Source organism: Cervus canadensis, chromosome 7 (genome assembly GCF_019320065.1).
Source record: "Cervus canadensis isolate Bull #8, Minnesota chromosome 7, ASM1932006v1, whole genome shotgun sequence".
In the NCBI taxonomy this organism is placed as follows: Eukaryota; Metazoa; Chordata; class Mammalia; order Artiodactyla; family Cervidae; genus Cervus; species Cervus canadensis.
Genome location: NC_057392.1, coordinates 55,078,705 through 55,101,543, shown reverse-complemented (window position 1 = coordinate 55,101,543; position 22,839 = coordinate 55,078,705). Strand labels below are relative to the sequence as shown.

General features: G+C 46.0%; 2 long non-coding RNA genes across 4 annotated transcripts in view; one reads left to right on the top strand and one right to left on the bottom strand.

The window, feature by feature from the left end:
• Positions 1-4,942: 4,942 nt before the first annotated feature.
• On the bottom strand, positions 4,943-5,953 carry LOC122444802. The gene is made up of 2 exons (XR_006270349.1): positions 5,844-5,953; positions 4,943-5,456 (listed from the first exon to the last, which is right to left on the bottom strand). It is a non-coding gene; the product is annotated as an uncharacterized LOC122444802 (long non-coding RNA).
• A 16-nt stretch (positions 5,954-5,969) lies between these two features.
• LOC122444801 overlaps positions 5,970-22,839 on the top strand; it is a 123,494-nt gene continuing 106,624 nt past the window's right edge. For all 3 annotated transcript variants that reach the window (XR_006270346.1, XR_006270348.1, XR_006270347.1), the window contains exon 1: positions 5,970-6,101. This is a non-coding gene — a long non-coding RNA (uncharacterized LOC122444801). The remainder of the gene's footprint in view (positions 6,102-22,839) is intronic.

The window sequence follows — 22,839 nt, the reverse complement described above, 5'->3', positions numbered from 1 at the left end:
CAGGGAAGACGTTTCTTGAGAGGATGCTGGCAGGACAGGAAAAATCTGCATTCGTTGGGGTGGGCCTGGGAAAGTATTTCCGGAACAGGAAACTAAATGAGAAAAAGTCCAGAGGCAGGAAGTGCAGGAAGCTGTGTGTGTGTGTGTGGTGGTAATGGTGGAAGGCTGGAGGTATGACCTATAGTTGGAAAAGCTCATCATAGAACCGGGGAGGGACAGCTGAAGAGCATGAATTTAATGTGTTTGATAAACCAAGTATATTTCAAATTATCATGTGGCATGTTAAGCTCTGGGAAGATGACTTCAGTCAGCAGGCTGAAAGTAGCATCAAATTGAAGAGCATGTTGGAGAGCAGAAAGTCTGAGAATCTAACTGTGTGTGTGGATAAAGAAACTGAGACCAAAGAGGAAGTGCCTTGCCAGTTTCAGGACAAGGAAAGGACTACAAACTTCCCTTTCTTTTACCTCCGCTTGTCCATCCTGCTTCTATTTCCAGGTGGGCAGGCCCTTCTGACTCTTCCTCTCTCTTCCCACTGGTCTGCTTACAACCAGTCTCCATCTCTTGAGGAAGTTATCTGGTTTCATCTAAATACCCAGGCCCTACACCTGCTGCATCTTCCTCTGCCTTTGACCAGGAACAAGAAGAAGGGAAAAAACAAAACAAAGTTGAATACCTGCAATGACAAAGGTGGTCACTTTGTTCAAGACTCAGTGACACATTAAGACTCTCAGTCCAGTAGCAGAGAAAGACAAGGTGACCAATGACATTATGCAGTTATAGGGACTAAGCACAGAGGGACAGATGTACTCTGTAGGGGCAACACATCCACTGAAGGTGGTGGGAGGGGCAAAATGACCTCTCAGAGGGACTTTCCTGGTGGTCCAGAGGCAGACTCTGTGCTCCCAAAGCAGGGTGTCTGAGTTTGATCCCTGGTCAGGGAACTAGATCCCACATGCTGCAACTAAAGACCCTGCATGCTGCAAGGAAGAATGAAGATCCAGTGTGCTACAACTAAGATCATGCTGAATCCCATCAGAGGTGTCTGACTCTTTGCGACCCTGTGGACCATAGCTTGCCAGGCTCCTCTGTCCATGGGGTTCTCCAGGAGAGAATTCTGGAGTGGGTTGCTATGCCTGCCTTCAGGCAACCAAGATCAGCATAGTCTAAATAAATAGATAATATTTTTTTAAAAAGGAGTCTCAGAGGTGATATTTAAGGGGAGCCTGAAGAAGCTAGGTATCCCGGAATGTAAAGTCAAGTGGGCCTTAGAAAGCATCACTACAAACAAAGCTAGTGGATGTGATGGAATTCCAGTTGAGCTATTTCAAATCCTGAAAGATGATGCTGTGAAAGTGCTGCACTCAATATGCCAGCAAATTTGGAAAACTCAGCAGTGGCCACAGGACTGGAAAAGGTCAGTTTTCATTCCAATCCCTAAGAAAGGCAATCCCAAAGAATGCTCAAACTACTACACAATTGCACTCATCTCACACGCTAGTAAGGGTAATGCTCAAAATCTCAAGCCAGGCTTCAGCAATACGTGAACCAAGAACTCCCCAGATGTTCAAGCTGGTTTTAGAAAAGGCAGAGGAACCAGAGATCAAATTGCCAACATCCGCTGGATCATCGAAAAAGCAAGAGAGTTCCAGAAAAACATCTATTTCTGCTTTATTGACTAACCAAAGCCTTTGACTGTGTGGATCACAATAAACTGTGGAAAATTCTGAAAGAGATGGGAATACCAGACCACCTGACCTACCTCTTGAGAAACCTGTATGCAGGTCAAGGAAGCAACAGTTAGAACTGGACATGGAACAACAGACTGTTCCAATAGGAAAAGGAGTACGTCAAGGCTGTATATTGTCACCCTGCTTATTTAACTTATATGCAGAGTACATCATGAGAAATGCTGGGCTGGAAGAAGCACAAGCTGGAATCAAGATTGCCGGGAGAAATATCAATAACCTCAGATATGCAGATGACACCACCCTTATGGCAGAAAGTGAAGAGGAACTAAAGAGCCTCTTGATGAAAGTGAAAGAGGAGAGTGAAAAAGTTGGCTTAAAGCTCAACATTCAGAAAAACTAAGATCATGGCATCTGGTCCCATCACCTTCATGGGAAATAGATGGGGAGACAGTGGAAACAGTGTCAGACTTTATCTTTTTGGGCTCCAAAATCACTGCAGGTGGTGATTGCAGCCATTGAAATTAAAAAGACGCTTTACTCCTTGGAAAGAAAGTTATGCCAACCTAGACAGCATATGAAAAAGCAAGAGACATAACTTTGCAACAAAGGTCCGTCTGGTCAAGGGCTATAGGTTTTTCCAGTGGTCATGTGTGGATGTGAGAGTCGGACTGTGAAGAAAGCTCGAGTGCCGAAAAATTGATGCTTTTGAACTGTGGTGTTGGAGAAGACCTCTTGAGGTCCTTGGACTGCAAGGAGATCCAACCAGTCCATTCTAAAGGAGATCAGTCCTGGGTGTTCATTGGAAGGACTGGTGCTGAAACTGAAACTCCAATACTTTGGCCACTTGATGAGAAGAGTTGACTCATTGGAAAAGACCCTGATGCTGGGAGGGATTGGGGGCAGGAGGAGAAGGGGACAACAGAGGATGAGATGGCTGGATGGCATCACCGACTCCATGGACATGAGTTTGAGTAAACTCCGGGAGTTGGTGATGGACAGGGAGGCCTGGCGTGCTGCCATTCCTGGGGTCGCAAAGAGTCGTACATGACTGAGTGACTGAACTGAACTGAACTGAACTAAAGAAGCTAGGTAAGGGTGACCACGTGTATGGGGAAGAGGAGAGAAACCTGTAGAAGGCAGGTGAGTGGGGCAGTTAAGGTGTCAGAAACCACCAGACCTCCAATTGGCTGGAGGGCTAAGGACTGGCAGACATAACGCTGAAGGGCTATGCAAACCGCGTGAAGGAGCTTGGCCTGATGGGTTTTAAGCTGAGGACAGGCCACACCAAGTTGCTTTTTATTTTCCATCTTTAATGCCCCTGTTACTATTTCTCCAGTAGCTTCTTCATACCCTCTTGGTCAGCTGTGACAGATTATGAGTTCTGCACACTGGAATGTTCAAACTGAGACCAGATGGTCACTCAGCAGTGGGTGAGGAGAGTCAGGCTGCCTGGGCTCAGAGGGGCATTTCAGCTTGCCATGTACTAGCTCTGTGTTAAGAGCAGGCTACTTCACCTTCCTGGGCTAGAGAAAATACTGCTGCCAAGCTCAGAAGGGTTCTGTGAGGGTTAAGTGAAATATGGATGAAAAATCCTTAGAATATTACCGGGCATATGTAAGGTCAGAGAAAGGACTGACAAGAGCTACACAATGGCCTCTGAGAAAGGGATGGTATCCTGGACGCAAGGAAATGGGGGCACCAGAGCCTAGCCTTGTTCAGTCTTTTGTGCCATCACTGGACCTACGAGACTGCATCTGTAGGGCTTCAGGCCACCAGTGTGCAATCCTCTGGTCACATATCCTCTGCCCCGTCTTGAATTCTGTGCTTCTTTTAGTCTCTGAATTCATCCTGTATTTCTCTAGAATTGTGTCTGTAGCTTTACACAGCCTTCCCTTCTTTCCCAAGTCCCTGCACACAGCAGGTTTTAATAGGGTTGTTGAGAGAAGTGTGAATACAAAAGAAATCAGATCAGCACACGAAAATGAGGCTTTTGATTTGAGTTTGCACTGATGACAAGACTGCACGCGGTTCACCAAGCATCCAGTTTATGACTTTGCCTCTTACACTCCTGGTGAGTGCCTCCTGAGTAGAAATTATCCTTTGCGATTAACTTTATACAATACTTGTGCTAACACCAGGCCCACCTGAGCATTTCATAAATATTTCAGGAGGGGTGACACAGTGGTCTTCCCTAACACACTCACACAACAGTTTCAACATAATTAGGAACATTTCTGGATCTAACACAGCACTCTTACAATGTGTATGATGAAGGAAATGAATGGCTCTAATTATACCTTATTAAATCTTATTAATCCTCATTAGAACCCTATTATTCTTTATAAGTGGGTTACTGGGGAAGGGAAAAAAAAAGAAATGCTGGTCAAGTGCCGTTATAACCAATGGGAATGGGTGAATCCATTCTTACCTTGTGTGATACCAGGAGTTTTTCATATTAAACAGTACCACTTAGAATGTGGGTTTGCTGAAATGTTGAGCATAGAAGTGAATTGTGGTGTAAGAGAATAATCTTTTTAAGCCCCAGAACAAAATGTCTTTAGGAGCTCACATTTGCTATTTCAAACTATACCAGTTGCAAAGAGAAAAATATTTAATTATTGAACTTCTCTATTTTCATATTTTTTGTATGAATAGATGAGAAATTGAGAGCAAGAGAGATTAATTTGGAAGCAGAAATGTGTGAAGTCAAAGACTTTGCACAAAGAATATGCCTGATAAATGGTTAAGTGCAAAAATATGTGTTTCTGCATTTGTTTAATTCTTGATTAAAAAAAAAAAGTCACACCAAATCTCAAAAGAACCAAGTTTTGGAGATTTCATGAATTAGTAACTCATGGTGTACTCTCAACATTTATTAATATGAATTAGGAGATCAGGGCCTCCTCCTTTGGTGGAAAAATCATGGGATCAGTCAGGTGACCTTGACACCAGAGGTGGGTTCAAATTGCTTGCTGTTTCTGGGTTGGGTAAGTTATTTTGCCTGACTTTTTACCTCAAATGTCAATGACGGACTACAGTTTGTTTTATGAAGATCTTATAAACCTGGGAGAAAGTGCTTTTACGATGTACTGGGGTGAGGAATGATTAGTTTAGACATCAGGAAGCAGGACAGAAGTATAAGGAAAGGAGTCTCCAGCCTTGGCGTGCCTTCCAGGCAATGGCTGACGCACATTATAGCCCCCTCACATGGTGCTCACATTTACAAATACCAGAGGAAAAGTCCTACACAAACCTTCCAAGAACAGTCTTGCCTTTATTCAACTAATTCACCCAGTTCGTAGATTTATTTATTTATTTATTTTTTGAAGCTATAAGCACAAGATCTGGGTTTCTGGATAGGGCTGTGAAGTAAATTCCAGGGGTTCGTTATTTGAGCACTGGATGGAGGGAGTTGCCTTGAAGCAACTTATCAGCATGGCTATGCAGGGCTCACTGGCAATCAGAACCTTCCAGGAACTGACCGCGTAGGGGCCCCGGGGAAGCTCCGAATCTCTTCCCAGGGTGGTCCGCGTTGCCCTCTGACATCCAGCCCCGCTGACTGGTCCTCGGGAAGGAGGTAGTCGGGCCCCCGCCTGCAGCCAGGAACATAGCTGGGAGACTGAGCATCCGGCTCCCGCGCCGGGATCTGTGGCGGGCATGACCTTGTACGAGTCGTTTCTCTTCCGAGAGCTTCAGATTTCCCGTGTGAAGTGGACGGGCTGGAAGTTGGTCGGGGCCAGTTCCGACATCCAGGACGTTTGAATCTTGCTGGGAATCCGGGGCGGGGCTCACGAGTAAGATCTTGCAGGGGGATACCACGGCAGAGCTCGTCTACCCAGACTCAACCCCCTAGTCTGGCGCCCTAACAGTGGACGCAGGTTCCCTCATTTTTTTTTCAGTAGCCCCTTCGCCCCGGCCGCTTCCTCCTTCCACGTCTCCTTCCTCTTCCTCCAGGGCAGGCAAAGGCTCCACACCTCCCTCTTTCCCTTCCTCCTCGGCAAGCTCCCCGCATTCCCGGCGTCGTCTTCTCTTCCTCCCAGGAAATCCACCGCCCTCGGTGCACCCACCTTGGGGGCCGGGCCACGGCCCCCGAGGTGGGCGCCCCCTCCCCCGGCGGCGAGCGCCGCGGCCCCGCGGGCACCCGCCTTCCCATACCTTACATGGACAAATGCGTGCAGGCAAAGTCAGGAATTCAGGCCCCTGACGTCAGCCTCCAGCTCTCAGGGCACGGCACGGGAGACCGAGGGGAGGGGGTGGGGACGGCGGGAGGAAGGAGGGGGAAAGGCACCAACCAGCAGCCGCTCCAGCCTTGCCGAAGTTTCACTTTTTGTCTGTGGGTTCGCTCCCGGGCCCCGCGCGAGCTTTCCCGGGATAAGTAGCTTTAGCGAGCGGGGGACAGCCGGCCGCTGCAAGGTAAGGGCTGGCTGCGCGGCCCGGGGCGCGGGGCGCGGTGCGGGGCGCGGGGCCGGGCCTGGCCGGGGCTGGGGACAATGGGAGGGGGAGTGCCCGGGCACCTCCTCCTTCGCCGCTGCCTCCGCCTCCAGCCGCCGCCGCCGCCGCCGCTGCCCCGGCCGCCTCCTCCCCGAGGTATTGTTGCAAATCCTCCTTCCTTCCCCTCACCCTCCGCCCGCGGGCGCCTCGGGAACCCCCAGCCCTCCCCGGCGCGAGCGCCTCCGGGGTGGCAGGACAGCCGGGCGCAGGGCACCGAGCGCGCGCCCGGCCCGGGCCGCAGGGCCCGCGGTGCGGAAGTGCCGGCCGCGGCGCGATCACGGGGTGCACGCGTGGGGGAGGGGGACCCCGAGATTTTGGGGAAGCCTCTACCGGGGGCTGGGCGGGCTTGGAGGCCTTCCCTGCGCGCCCCCTGCCCGGGCTTTTCAGGACTCCCAGGGGGCGGGGCCACACCCAGCAGCTCTGCGCTTTCGCGGAATCACAGTTGTCACTGGGGAAGGGGCCTAGGAACCCAGGCATCAAGTTCCCCCATTTCCCAGCTGGGGCAACTGAGGCCTAGAGAGCTGAGTCTCCCCAAAGTCGCTCACTAGAGGCAGAGCCGTAACTAAAATCAATGGCTCCCGACTCCTGGTTCCTTTCCTCCAAGCAGTTCTCCAGCACTCACTGTGTGCCCCCCTGTGCTGGGTTATTGGGTCCAGAGTCATGTAGGGCCCAGACTCTGCCCTCAGGAAGCGTTCAGCAACCGAAGACCCAAACCTGACCCCAGGCAGAAGGTGCTAAGTCCTGGGTAAGGGCGCGGGGCGGGGCTCGGAGACAGGAGTTTGATCTCCTGGTCCTTCACGAGGGATCGCAGGCTTTTGAAGGATGGGGGCGGTTTTCTGAAGTCAGAGACTAGGGGACAAGGAACGAGGGCATGTGTCGTTGGGACCTGCAGAGGCAGGGAAGACTCAAGTGTGGACAGTGGAGATGAAGCGGTAACTTACTGTGCTGGGGGCACGGGGTGGGGCAGCGTGGGTACCTAAGATGGGATAATCAGTGGAACTGTGCTTGAGTGCACTTGGACAGAGGGGTGTCTTTGGGACTTTGGGGTGCTGGGGGAGCTGAAGGATGTTTCTGGCTTCCCTTCCCTTCTCAGTGATCCACTGCCTGCTCACCCTGAACACAAAATGCAAAAATTTACTTTAGCCTTTGAGCTTCTTTTCTAGTACCAGACTCATTCCCCTCTATCTTTCTGTCTCCTACCCCCCTTTCTAAATTGCTTGCTTCCCAATAAACCTCTTTCTCACTAAAGTGTTAGTGACTTAATGGCCTACCTCTGAACATTTGAACAAGAGCTTTTTAAGACAGCCTGTAAGTGGAAAGAGAAAAAGCAGCTAAAAGCCTCTTCCCTCCCGCTCCCCTTCCCTCCTTCCTCACCCTCCTTGCTGTTACAGATAGGGAAACATAAATAAAGGCCCAGAGAAGGTGGGTGCCAGTTCTAAAGCCTACAGTGAATTTTGGTAGCTGGTGGAAGGCCAGAACTCTCAGTAGGGTTCTTTGTATCCCATGACCAGCCTTCTTCCTTCAGGGTCTTTGTCTGTACCAGGGTCTGTCCAAAGGTTGCAAGGCAGTCTTCCAACCTCAGCACCCATGCATTAAAACCTAGAGTATAGATTCTAGGTAAAAAATAAGTAGTTGGGGTTAGCTGTCTGAATAGTGAGGGTGCAAACCTGGAGCCCTTGGGTCAGGCAGCCCCCCAGGGTCATGCTCCACCTACACAGTGGGTGGGCCTGGACCTGGCTTTGAGGATTGGCAGGAGGAGAAACTGCTATTGAGCTGGTTACTATGATCAGGACTGACAGAGTAGGACCCTTCTTGGAGGGACATATTCCAGTGAATAGTCAGTTCCAGACAGTGGTTGATGGGCGAGGAGGCTTCATTATGAAGGTCCTTAAAAATGCCAGGCATGGATATGACTTGAAGTCATCATTTGAGGGTTTTGAACAGGCTGGGACATGAGTGAGAGGGGAGGAATTGGCACTGGGTAATCCTCTGCCGCCCATTCCAGTGAGAGAGGCAATAATCTGGCCTAAGAATTATCAGTGAGAGTTTGCTCATTTACTCCACACATACTACTACTTACTATATGCCATTGGCAAATGTGAAAATTTTATGGCAGATTCTTTATTTTATTGAGACAGATAACTTGTATTTCATCAGAAAAAGTACACTTTTTCACATTTTATATCAGTGACATTGGGTTGTCTTATAATCACAGATGTGTCATAGTTGAGCAGATCTTTGTCCTAAGTTGATAACGGTGTATCTTACCATTGATAGCTTAGAGCTGATAAAATTTGTTAATCATACCCTTTATGAATGTACAGTGCTTTGCACTTTATAAAAGTTTCCCATCAAATATTCCATTTGAATCTCAAAAATCCCCTGAGAATTGGGCCTGGTGACCCTGTCATCTCAATTTTATTGCTTGCCTAAGGTCATCCAGTTAATTAGAAATGAACTCAAAATAACAGCCCAGAACTTTGACTCTGGGTGTTAACATGTGACTACCCTGTGGTGGAACTAGCATGGTTAATTGGGAATAGGAAGAGTCAGATTGAATTTAATTTCAGAACTATTTTGGGGGTTTTGACCAAGGGCAGAGTGTAACTCACAATGACTTGGAGGCTCTGTTAGCCCAGAGGTATAATGCATTAAACAGAAAATGGGCAGGGGGATAGAAGATGCCAGGTAACATAATAAAAACAGAGGATGGAGCACGTTGCTATTTTTACACCGAAAGGAGAGGAGCAATGGATGAGGCACATGGGTTCTGAAGCCTACCTGCTCTGAAGCAGGAACTGGCTGACCCTAGGAATACAAAGATTAGGAGCACATGGTCCCTGTTCTGGGGGAGCACCTGGGTGTGTGTGTGTGTGTGTGTGTGTGTGAGTGAGTGTCTGGTGCTGTTCTAGGGGTATGTTTTGGTTGCACTGAAGTGGGTCAACCTCAGGGAAGCTACCAGAAGGAGTGGTGCCTAAAGAGAGCCTTTAGGGCCAAATAGGAGTTGCTGAAGTGGAAAAAAGACAGAGATGAACCTGTTAGGCACATGCCAACAGATGTAGGGAAGAAGGCCTAAGTTTGAATGGCCAGCAGGAACGGAGTGGTGGGAAATGGAGAAATGGGAGGACTTTTCATTTTTTGGTAAGCAGATATAAATTTATCTTGTGGGTTGTAGGGACCATTAAAGGGTTCTCTAGAGATTCACATGAAAACAAGGCCAGGTAAGGGCTCTGGAAGCATCTGTGGGATTAGGTAATTGGGATAGTAACCACAGGAAGAAGAGTAACACATTTAGTAACTGGTTGAGTGGAGCTGGTGGGCTTCCTGGTGGCTGCCTGTAATCTGCCTGTAATGCAGGAGACCCAGGTTCAGTCCTTGGGTCAGAACAATCCCCTGGAGAAGGGAATGGCACACCACTCCAGTATTCTTGCCTGGAGAATTCCGTGGACAGAGAAGCCTGGCAGGCTACACTCCATGGGATCGTAAAGAGTCGGACATGACTGAGCGACCTTTACTACTACCGCTGAATGGAGCCGAGACTTTGATCCAGGGCAGTATTTAGGAGTCCTAGCTCAGCTTATGCATGAATGGGTGGGGACTTTTCTTGGAATTCAGCATTGGAAGGCTGCACCCAGCTGGAAGAAGTGAGTTGGAAGAGGTGAGGAAAGGGAAAGCAAAGTTGTGGTGCATGCACAAAGCTCCTATCTGGGTGGGAATTCACGGTCTTAAAGGTGTGTGTGAAGCAGAGGTGGAGAAGGGAAGAAGAAACGGAAGTGTGATGTGGGAGTCTGTTGTAGATGGCTTGGATGTGTGGAGGAAAATGGTGGTGGCTTCTTAAGGCAAGTCACAGAAATGGGAAAAGGACACTGATAAATTGATGAGGACTTCACCTCTCCTGACTTTCTACAAATAGGCTAGGTGGCTGACCATGGGTTAATGGGATTCATGCTTGGAAACTGGTAAACCACAGAACTGAGGCTAGAAAACACGTGTTTTTTAATCTTTCTTAATAATAATATATAAAATTTTTGCATACTTACTGTGTACTTACATAATTCTCATACTGATTCATCAAAGTAGGTTTTATGATTATCAATCTCATTTTGCAGATGAGTAAATGAGTGTGGCCAAATAAGATTTGTTGTTGTTTAGTTGCTAAGTTGTGTTTGACTCTTGCGACCCCATGGACTGTAGACCACCAGGCTCCTCTGTCCATGAGATTTCCCAGGCAAGAATACTGGAGGGGGTTGCCATTGCCTTCTCCAGGGGATCTTCCCAACCCCTTCTCCAGGGGATCTTCCAGTTCAACCTGGAGAGCTCAACCCTGGATTGAACTTGCTTTTTCTGCGTCTCTTGCATTAGCAGGCCTATTCTTTACCAGCGAGCCACTAGGGAAGCCAAAAGTAAGGTTACACAACCACTAAGTGAAATGGCCGAGTTTTGAACCTTTGCCTGATCTACAGCCTCTTCACCACTTTCTTCTTTTTCCACAGAAGGAAAAGTGCAAATCGTGGATGAAAAATTAATCAGTCGATCTCAGAAACGACTGGAAAATTTTATTTATTTATTTTTTTTTGAAAATTTTATTTGAGTCAAATTTGACGATTATAACTTGAAAGAGCATAAGAGAAAGTTCTGAGAACTGTTTCGCCCGGTAGAAATCCTTTGTCCATGGAATTCTCCAGGCAACAATACTTGAGTGGGTTGCCATTTCCTTCTCCAATTAGAAATCAAGGCTCAGTTTTCTAAGTTTTTTGAGACAGAGGGCTGTACGTCACATGATGTATTATCGACAGTTAATCCAGATCTAAGCATCATCCTGGTGGGTCATGTGAAACCTTACCAGATCAAGAAGGAATGTTATCTTGTAAGGAGTTGTCTCCTTGGTGCTCGGAGAATGTTGCTCTTTATGGTTGAGCACGTATTCCTGCCAGTGGGGGAGGTCTGGCTGAGGCAGAATGCAGAAGCATGGTGCACATGGGGGGAGAGAGAAGGCCAAAGGGCAGAGAAGAATTTCTATGTTTACATTTCTCTTGCCATAAAATATGAATTTTGTTTCACAAAATCACCGTCCGGGTTCTTCCTCAGATTTTCACTCAGTACTCACTTTATCGCGGCCTAAGTAGGATTATAGTTGAGAGTTTCCCTGGGCCAGCAGACTTTTCACTTCTGTGCTGATGCTGCCCCAGCCAGGGAGGCATAGAGGGTAAAAGGGCTGGGATGATGAGCTAAAGATGATGGCAGTGGTGGTGGTGGTGGGTGGGGATCAGGAGGGCTTTTGTTACTCTTTGAGCAAAGGAGGGTGTTGTTAGATCTGTGTTTCAGAGAACCCCGGTGGCAGAGTCACAGCAGGTCAGGGCCAGAGATGGGGACACCACTTAGGAGGCTGCTGAAATATTCCCGGTCGGGAAATGCCGGGCCTGCATCAAGTCAGCAAAGAGGGAAAAAGTTGTTTGCTGTTAGAATCTTATCAGGGAGCTTAGTTCCTATTCTTGTTCTTCTAATTATTTGCCAGCTTATCAGCCTTGACTGAAACAACCGTGTTATGGACACCAAAGCTTGTAGGCAGCAGAAGTGGCAGGCTGGCATGCAGCTTATGCCTTAGAAGTAAGGACTGGGGTCTTGATGGCCAGAGGGACCCTATTCCTCCTTTTGCAAGTGAGGAAACTGAGGCCCCAGGGAAAGGACGGAAGTGCTCAGCCACACCCTTGTCAGCTGAGCTGGAGCTGGGCGTGGCCCTTACTCTCTTTCCTGTCTTCTTTCTTTCTAGGGTGTTTTTGATTCTCTTTCTGCTGAGCCTGGCTGGACACATTCCTTCTCCATTCCACCCCCACCCCGCTCGCAGCCCCAGGGGCTTTGCTTGGGAGAATTTGGGAGGGAATATAACTTGGAGATCCTTGTTACTGGGCTTGAACTTTATTCTTTGTGCTTAGAAAACAGAGTGATTCAGAGAGTACAGTTTTGGTGTCCTTGTGGTTTGGGGATTTATTTTTCTGCCATTTATGCCCGTCACTTGTTTGCAAGAACCAAGCTTCTGACTCCATGATAACTTCAAGGTTCCTTGTCTGTGACTGTCACCACTCTCATTCCTTTTCTGTTTCTACTTATTTTTGCTTGCCTAAAGGTTTTCAGGCTGCCGGTATTAGATCCCTTACAGGGTAGATCCTGCTCTTTTTTCTTTCTGTCTTAAATCTGTCTATCACAGCCCATCTCATAGAACCCATTAGCATTTCACAGCCTTCGGAGCACTTTTTATATGGTGAATGTGTTTTATGGTTGTTTTTATTACTTAGCTCCCAGTTGCCATCCAAGAGATGGGTCGACAGGATCAATCTTGTCTCCCAGAGCGTGGGCAAAAGTTCAGTGGTGAAGAACCTCTGCTGGGACGCTTAAGTGGTAGTGTGAGAATCAGATCCCCAGCTAAAGCTCCTGCCCTGCTCCTTAATTCACTTTTGCTGGTGAGCAGGAGATAATTGATGTGAAAGTCCTGAGCAAGCCCTATGCTCAGGTGAGAAACTGTTATTATTTCCTAATGTGCTAATTAGTAATAGTAGTTGCTGTGTCGGTGCCTTCGGAAGGCAACTGAGAATCTGGTTGGAGGCCCCAGAGGGGTCTGAGGGTCTGGGCTTCAGATGCTATCATTTCAGCAGTACCATCACCAACTTGGTTTTGGGAGTAAGAAAACCAAGACCTGTGTTTGAGCCACTCATTAGCCCTATAATCTTAAGCAAGTTCCGGAACATCCCTGAGCCTCAGTTACCTTTGATTATAGATCGAATGATCTACCCCAATGCTAAATGGTTGTGTAGTGTGTAATGTGACTGTGAAGTGGGTGCATGGTCAGTCACTCAGTCGTGTACAACTCTTTGTGATCCCCTTGACCGTACCAGGCTCCTCTGTCCATGGAATTTTTCAGGCAAGAATTCTGGAGTGGGTTGCCCTTTTATACTCCAGGGGATCTTCCCAACCCAGGGATTGAGCCCAAGTCTCTTCTGTCTCCTGCACTGGTAGGTGGATTCTTGATACATGTGGCTAATTTTTGGTGCCCATTGAAGTGTCTAGCCCACAGGAATGGTACCTTGTCCTCCTCAAGCAGACTATGGGATTTAGACTCAGGAGGCTGCAAGTTCAAGTCTTAGCTGTGCTACTTAATGGAGGGTGATCCCTGGGGAAGTGACAGGCGATTTGGTGTACTGACTTACTCATTTTTGGACATCTTGTTCATGAGGGTACCACTGTTGACAAATGTCAGGTTGCAGAGTGGGGTGAGTGCCACAGACATTCACAGGCACTTCCAAGCTGCACAGAGAGATGGTTTGTCACCAGTGAATGGTTGTCCAGTGTCTCTTCTTCTCCATTGTGACCATCCCAGTCTCTCTCGCTTTTTAAATCTATTTCTATTTAATTTTTTTAATTTGAGAAAAATCAGGGGCTTTCCTGATGGCTCATCAGGTGAAGAACCCTCCTGCAATGCAGGAGACTCAGGACACTCCAGTTGGATTCCTGGATTGGGAAGATCCCCTGGAGAAGAAAATGGCAACCTGCTGCAGTATTCTTGCCTGGGAAATCCCGTGGACAGAGGAGCCTGGTGGGCTACAGTCCAAAGGGTCACAAAGACACAACTGAGCACGCCCAAGTATCATGAGCTGATACCTGTTGCTTTGCGGAAGGGGATCACTTAGGAGCTCTCGGTGGGGCAGGTCCACTTTGTCTTCACCATCACAGACTTCTGGCAGCATGGGATGGCAGTTTCTGCAAATCTGGGCGGTAGGCGTGATTTGGATGACCCAGGCGTTCTCCCTGATGGTGGTCCACACATAGGTGGCCTGCTTTCCCGGGCCAATCTTGCTTCATCACCGCCGTGACCCCTTGGCCGTCTGCTGCCGGCTTCACATCCAGTCTTTTGGTGAAAGAGTCTGTTACCGCGGAAGCAGTTGCGGGCCTGTAGGTTCCTGGGTTTGGCTCTGCGCATCTACTTGTTTTTCTCGAGGGAGAAGCTGGAACATGACCAGCCTCCTGACCAACCATTGCATATGTGCGGCAGCTTCTCTTCTGGGGACGGAGACCGAGGCCCCGCCGGGGTCCGGGCCTCTGTTGGGTTTGGTTTGTGCGGTGTTTCTTCTCTGCTCCTCCTGCAGGCATTGCTCTTGTCCATCCTCTCATCAAAGCCCCCTGTAGTTCACAGGGTAGGCTGGTGCTGAGGGCCCGTTGCAGGCCGTCCTCAGAAACTTGTGTGGGAACCTCTCATGGGGCAGGTAAGCAAGAGGGGCGTGACAGGGCAGGGTTGTTTCCCTCAGGTTCACCTGAATCCAGAAGTGTGCTTTGGCCTCCTTCCATCCCCACTGTGGGCACTGTTCCCGACATAGCCACGGTCAGCGTTCCTCAGTCACTCAGGCCATCAACCAACAGCTCTGTTGCCACGGTGCCCAGAGCTCCAGTGGGGAGAGGTACCTACCCCATTCGCAGATGGTTGTGGGCATGTGTACTGCCCATTCCTTGGCATTTTAGGAGCCTACTTTATTGTTTGTTTGTTTTAACGAGTTATTTGGCTGCACTGGCCCTTAGTTTTGGCAGGTAGGATCTTTGATCTTCATCACAGCATGTGGAATCTTTAGTTTTGACATGCAAACTCTTACTTGCAGCATGTAGGATCTAGTTCCCTGACCAGGGATCTAACCCGGGTACCCTGCATTGGGAATGCTGACTCTTAGCCACTGGACCACCAAGGAAGTTCCTAGGAGACCACTTTTTGAACTCTAAGGGAATCCTGCCTTTAATATTAGTTTCCTGTCTGTAAAAAGGACTGTAGCAACAGTGCTTGCTTCAGAGGTAGAGGGACCATACTTTCTGGTTTTCCCAGGACCTCCCTGGTATGCCTGTATCCTGGTGTACTAAGAGTATTTCACTTTCAGAGGTGTTCTGATTGAAGGTTGTTAGTACTGAGTTAGGGGTGTATAAGTAGTATGTATAAGGGTAGGCCTAAAGTAAAACGCCAAGAAATGTTTTTGTCAGAAGAGATGCTGTGTGCTCAAGAAATGTTTGTTCAGTGAAATAGTTTTATAAAGGTTAAGTTTGAGGGTATTTGAAGGGAAAGTCTAACTTGTAGGCAGTTCGAGTTTATTAAGGTTGATAAAAATGTGTTAATACCTGTTTAGAATATAAGGAAGTGCCAGGAGAGTGGTATGGATGGACTATTGCAGGTCTCTGGAAGGTGTGCAACAGCTTGTTGGAAGGCCTGGGCCTTGGGTTAAACATTGAGGGACAGAAAGGTTTAGTCCAAGATTCCATGGGGCAGCTAAAATTGCTCTGGCTACTTACAGTTAAGAAATAAGATCGAATCTCTGTCCATGTGTGTATTTTATTTATTTTTTGTTTTTGGCCATGCCACTCCAGGGATCTTAGTTCCCTGATCATGAATCAAACATAGAGCCCCTGCAGTGGAAGCTTGAAGTCCTAACCATGGGATCTCCAGCGAATTCCCCATATATGTATTTTAGCTGGTTTTTTTAATCTATTATTTTCCATCCAGTAGCCCACCTTCATGAAGATCTGTAGCTGTAAATAACTGTGAAAGCCTAGTGCGGTACCAAGTGCTGTGCCAAGAGGTCATGAGAGTAACCTATACTTATGCTTCTAATGAATTTCCAGAGAAAATGCTTCTTGTTTAATTCCCAGGAAGAAAACAAAAACCTGAAAAACAGTTGGCTCCTAGAGCTGCTGTCTTGTTTGGTATGACAACCAGTCATTTTCAGGAACTGGAAGAGGGAGTTGCTACCCAAGGGCAGGGTGTGCCCTGACGCGTGGGAAAGGCAAACTGTGCAGTGACCTGGAGGGTAAGGAGACCTTTTCTTAGAACGAGGTGAAAGTCAGGTCAGTTTTCCTGTATTCTGGTTGTTTCCAAACTGGATTTCTCTTCTTGGCCGCAGTAATTTCCCTTGGAGATTAGGAGGGTGCCAGTAATGACAGCTGGATGGGACCCTCAAGATCCCTCTGTCCATTGCTTTGATGCATTTGTGTGTTCATTCATTCCACACCAGATGCCAGGTGTACCTGTTTGAATGCGTGAAACTCTAGTCTGGGTTTAGGGGATGGAAACATGAATGCTCTGCCACCCCTGTCTGCAGAACTCAAGAGAGGACGTAAAAGAATCTGCAGAAAATATCTGGTGGCTCTAATTGAGCGGTGACTAACTCTGGGGACTCTGGGGAAACTTCACAGATAAAAAGAGTGTTGTTTGATGGAGCCTTCAAGGATGAATGGGGATTTGTCTAGTGAGATAGAGGAGGAGAGGATCATTGAGCAAGAGAAATGACGTGAGTAGGTGAGAAAGTGCATGTGCCGTACTGTGTGCTAAGTTGCTTCCGTGGTGTCTGACTCTTTGCGACCCCATGGACTGTAGCCCGCCAGGTTCCTCTGTTCATGAGATTCTCCCGGCAAGAGTACTGAAGAGGGTTGTCACGCCCTCCTCCTGGGGATCTTCCTGACCCAAGGATTGAACTCACGTCTCTTACGTCTCCTGCATTGGCAGGCTGGCTCTTTCCCACTAGTGCCACCTGGGAAGCCAAAGCGCATGGCACCTTGGAAATTGGATTCATTGGGGATGGACTGCAGAGTAGGAAGGCCATGGAGATGAGGGTGCAGGGGTGGGCTTAGGTTGAGAAAGGTCTTGATTGCTGATTGAGGACTTAAGACTGTGCTATGAAAGGAGCATCACCTTGGGAAAGGAGGTGATTAGGTCTGTGTTTTAGGAAAGTGATGGGTTATGGATGGTTAAAGGGGGTGGTTAAAGGGGACTTCCTTGCTAGCTCAGATGATAAAGAATCTGCTTGCAGTGCAGAAGACCCGGGTTCAATCCCTTGGTCAGGAAGAACCCCCAGAGGAGGAAATGGCAACCCACTCCAGTACTCTTGCCGGGAGAATCCCAAGGACAGAGGAGCCTGGTGGGCTACATCCAGGGGGTCACGAAGAGTTGGACTTGACTGAGTGACTAACACCTTCACTTTCGCTTTCGAAAGGGATGGTAGTGGAGATGGTGAGATGTGTGGTCATGGTCTAGTCCCAAGGTACAAGCTGAAAAGGAGTTGAGACAGTGGATATGAGGGACAGTTCACAGGTGGAAATAGAGGTCACCCAATCTCCTCACTTATACAAGAGGAACCTCAGGTCCTGAGCAGGTAACACGTAAAGAGTCCACAGCCCTGGTTCCATCATAACCCTATGAGTAATCCTTCCTCTGCCCAGTGTCTTTAGAAGGGTGACAGATACTTAGTGGCTGGGATCACCATTTGTTAAGAGGAGAATCTCTGTCACTTTTTATCTTCTAAGAATTCTATGAAATCTTTTCTTTTTTTTTTTTTTTAATGTTTATTTATTTGGTTGCACTGGTCTTAGTTGTGGTATGTGAACTCCTTGTTGTGGCATGTGGGATCTAGTTTTCTGACCAGGGATCAAATCTGGGCCCCCTGCATTGGGGAGCTTGGTGTCTTTGCCATTGGACCACCAGGAAGTCCTGGAACTTCCTAATTTTGAAAGAAATCGGCTCCTTTTATTTATTTATTTTTTTGGCTCCTTTTAGAGTTACTGACTCTTTGATCACTGGAGATACTCAAGCAGTGACTGATTGGGATGTTACAGTGGAAATCAGGCACTGTTTGAAGACTTGGTGCAGAATATATTTAGTTAGTTAGTGGTAGTCACTCAGTCGTGTCTGACTCTTTGTGACTGCAGGGACTGTAGCCTTCCAGGCTCGTCTGTCCATGGGATTTTCCAGATAAGATACTGGAGTGGGTTGTCAGGGTTCGAACATGGGTCTCCCGCATTGCAGGCAGATTCTTTACTGTCTGAGCCACCAGGGAAGTCCCTTTGAGGTCTGTTAGATCTGACTTTTTTCTGAAGCACTTCCTTCTTCCCAGCTTCCCTCCTTTCCTTTCTTCCCTTCTTGTAAAAGAAATTTAACAATCTTACCTGACTTACCTCTGTCCATTTGGCTCCTCAGGATCATTTTAGTCAAATTGGACAAAAGGCAGAGACAGTTAAAAATGGATGATTAGGGACTTCATGATGGTGGTGCAAGGGATAAGAATTCACCTGCTAAATGCAGAGGACATGGATTTGATCCTCGGTCCTGGAAGATTTCACAAGCCACGGAGCAACTAAGCCCATGCGCTACAACTACTGAACCCTAGTTGTAAAGGCTGTGAGCCACAACTATGGAAGCCTGTGTGCCTGAAGCCTGTGCTCTGCAATAAGAGAAGACACCACAATAAGAAGCCGTGCACTCCAGAGAGGAGTAACCTCCGCTTGCCACAACTAGAGAAAGTCTTGAGCACCAACGAAGACTCAGTGCAACCATAAATAAAATAAATTAATTAAATACAAATTGCTAAGACAGTAAATCTTAAAAGTTCTTACCACAAGAAAAAAAATCATAATCCTGTATATTAACTAGACATATTATGGTGAGCATTAAAATAAAAAATTAGGTGATTAGGCACTAAGAATGGTGGGCCATAGTTCATGCAGAGTAGCAAGGGAATAACCATTTGGGTGCCAGTAAGTTAATACTCACCAGGCCTGGGGAAGTGGCCTAAGCCAGCCTGCATGATCCTGATCAAAATGAAATCTACCATACAGTTAATGATGCCAGCTGTCATTTTTATAGTTCCTGTTGTTGAGTCAGTAAGTCATGTCCAACTCTTTTGTGACCCAATGGACTATAGCCCACCAGGCTCCTCTGTTCATGAAATTTCCCAGGCAAGAATACTAGAGTGGGTTGCCATTTCCTTCTCCAGGGATCTTCCTGACCCAGGGATCTTTTGCATTGGCAGGCGAATTCTTTACCACTGAACCACCTGAGTGCTTTACAGTTTATGATGTGTTTTCCTACAAACTACAGGTAAATCCTTACCATAGTCCTGTAAGTAGTTACTATTATTGTTCAAGTTTTACTGATCAAGAATGTGAGGCTTCTTAATTAAATGACTTGCTCAGGACCAAAACTAGTTGGATATTGAATCCTGACTTCAGCTTTAGTTTTCTGTTTGCACAATTTCAGATTCCTCCTGTCCCCAGGCTGTGCAGATCCCAGGGACAGACTCTAGCTTTTATTCCTATTGATATCCTTAAATCCGTTGTGGATTCTGATATGTGGCAAGGATTTAATAAATGTTTGTTGAACGATCATGTGAATGAATAATATAAATGAAGTAATAAATGACAACTTGAATTCTAAGAATATCTTTAGTAGCAATAAAAATCTAATTGAGCTCCCCTAAACATTAATTTGTTATCAAAAGACAATGAGAAAGAACTCATTTAGAATACATTTACTGAAATTCATTAAGAAAAAAAAAAAGACACACCAAAAAAAAAAAACCCTCACCAAATTCTTACCTGAATACCTCTGTCAGATCTCTTAGGGACCTATAACTCTGATCTTGACCCCCTGAAAGGGCCTGTCTACTTCTCTGTATGTGTACAGTGTTTCCTTCCACTTAATATTATTCTAAGAAATGCTCTTCCTTCCTTTGGCCTGGTCTTTATATTTATCTTTTATATAACTCAAGATTTGTCGAATTGATATTACCTGTGTGGGCACTGGGCTACCGTGTTGGCCCAGCAGTAAAAAAAAATCCACCTACAATGCAGGAACTGTGGGTTTGATCCCTGGGCAGGGAAGATCCCCTGGAGAAGGAAATGACAAGCTACTCCAGTATTCTTTCCTGGAGAATTCCATGGACAGAGCAGCCTGGTGGGCTATCATCTGTGGGGATGCAAAAGAATTGGACACAACTTGGCAACTAAACAGCAGTATGTAAGTGATATATAAGTGATATGTGGGCATCAGGATAGTTTTCAGATTTTAAAATAATACAATTCATTAAGTTAAAACATGCAGTGTAAGCATCAGTGGATAATTTTTACTTCTAAATTATTTCTTGAAGACAATGGTTTCTTTGGCACTTCCACTTTCCTTTAAACTGGTTGCTATCTTGTCTCCTGTATTGTGTGGTTATGTGACTCTGTATCTTATCTCCGCAGGAATGTAGGAGAAAATGCAAGTGTGGCTGGGGAGTCAGACAGGTTTGGGTTCAAATTATGGCACTGCCTCTTGTCATATAATCTTATACTGGTTACTTAGCCTTCCTGAACCTCCAAGTACTTCTCTGTGAAAGGGAGTAATAGTTCCTTCCATGTAATGTGACTGTGGAAGGGATTCTCTGGTCAGTGTCGGAAGGCACTAAAGTCTGCCATGTAGTCTGCTGAAAAACACTGTCCTCTCTGTTCCCCACCAGATGATAAGACAGCCAAGATCTTTCTCTTATATTTCCCCATAGAGTATGACCCATAGCAAGTAGACCTTAAATACATGTTTATCAGCTGGCTAAAGAACTTTTAAGTTCTTTCAAAAAAGAATTATGGGCACAACTACTGAATAGTTTTATTGCTTTTCATACAACTTGCCATTCAACCTGTAGAAAGATTGAACTGATTTAAAGAGTCATTAGCAGTGGACGAATCTACTGGTTTTTTAGTGTCTTCCCTAGAATTTAATTTTATAACTTGCATTTGTCTGCTAAATTAATAAGAAATCATATTTTGTTATTGTTGCACTTTGTATTCCTTTAATTACTAAGAATAATTTCCCAAGAAGTGGTTTAGAGTTTATATGTTCTCTTGTGTGAATTGTCAAATGGCAATACTTAAAAATGGTCTGGGTTGGAGAAGCTCCATATGAAAGGGCTAAAAATGTTTAGTGTCTTGAGTTACCTAAACTTGAGCACCTACTATGTGGCAAGCACTCTTTTAGGGGCTATGCCTACCATAGAGGAAAAAAAAAAAATAAGTGAATAAAGTCAGTAGCCTCCACTCCAAGCTCCTCATGTCATGTAGGTGGTGGCTGAGATCTAGAAAAAAAACTACTGAAATCATTCAGCTTGTTCAGTAGCAGAACCAGCCGTTTATTTGAACAATAATTGTAATTTTGTATGTTTTCAAATGCTATTGGTAGCCTTTTAAGCTATGGAAACATCCTGGAAATTGCAGAATTGTGATATTTAGACAACACCTGCAAACTATATCCACATTGAGAAAGCAGAGTACTGGTTTTTGGTTAAGAAAGTATGATCACCCAGTTCTTCAGTCTCATATGTAACTCCTTCCTACAGCTCTTTACCGCTTATATTTACATGCATTCTTAAATGAATAAACTTGTTTTTAAAATAGGGCTAGAAGATAAACTTACCCCACCTAAGCTGTTTAGACCAACTGTGAACCTTTCTGGACATGTTTATGGTAAATGAGAAGAGGTGACATATTTCTCTATTAAATAAAATAGTCAATTTAGTTTTAATAAGGCAGTTATCGTCAGGTGATAAAAATTCAACTAACTTGCCATAACTATCTTGTTTAAAGTAAATTAAGAGCCTCATATTCCTCACTTACTGGGTAAAATTTAATAGAACTTCACTTAAGCATTTATTGCTTATTTAATTCAAAATTAAGTTAATCACCACAGTTGGTAACAACCACTGAGTATTTAATTAACATTCAGCAAACTATCTTATTAAGTCTAAATTAGATACAGACAGGTCTTGTTTATCCCCATCAGTTTGCAAACACCATTTCCCTAGCTCTCACCCCAAAGGGCCTTTAGTTTTCCCATGGCTTTCTTCTTCTGACTTGTCATCTTCATTTTCACCTGCTTGACACCCAACTTGGGTGAAGGAGGAGGAAAAGAGGTAGGAGTCTACTGTGTTACGGGAATTTCTGGCTTGGGGGCACAGCTGAGAAATTTTTCTGTTCCATTCCATTCTTCAAGAATTGTTGAGCACATTCTCTGTGTAAGACATTCTTTTGAACACTTGGGAAGATATGGAGGAGGTCATGTTGACATATTTGGTTTTATGTTGTCATCTTAGAAATGGAATGATGGGATTTAGTACATTCATTTAGCATGTATTTTTTGGCCTACAGCTTGTAAGGCACTCTGCAGGGTGTCAGAGATACCATAATGATTTGGACAAGGTCCTTGCTGTTAAGAAAGACATGTAGTCTAGTTTGAGAGGAGCGGTGGTGGAGATATTGGATAAGATGCTGCTTTAGAAGCACTGAGGTCCCTTAGTGTTCTGTGAGGAAGGATCCTGTAGCTAAGAAAGTTTGGAAAATTCCAGACAAGTTAAGCAAAATCAAATGGGTATCTTTACTGTGGGACTTATCTGAGTCTTTAGGAAACTAATGTGCACTGTAACCTTTCAAGAGGTTTGTTCTCAAAGTTTTAGATCCTAGACTCTATATCATCAACCTTTTTTGCCCTCTCAGAATGTTTCTTGGTTTTAGTCTTTCATTGTGCTTTGGGAAAAACCACTGTGAGCCCTGGATCCTGTCTCTTGGCGTCTCAGCCTAGCAGGCAGACACCCTGGTAATACATGGGTATACAGGGTTGGAAGTTCTAATTTGTAAGAAAGATGTACAGGAAAAGTGGGTGATTTTAGACTCTTGGTGGGGTTGAAGGTGTGAAATTCAAAGCTGACTTCTCTGGTAGAGAGCTGGACTTGTGAGAGAGACACAATTTGTAATCAGCAGAGAGGCCCGGAGGATTGCCAAAGAGTCTTCAGGAACAGAACCGTGAAATTCTGACACAGCTGATTTGATCACGACA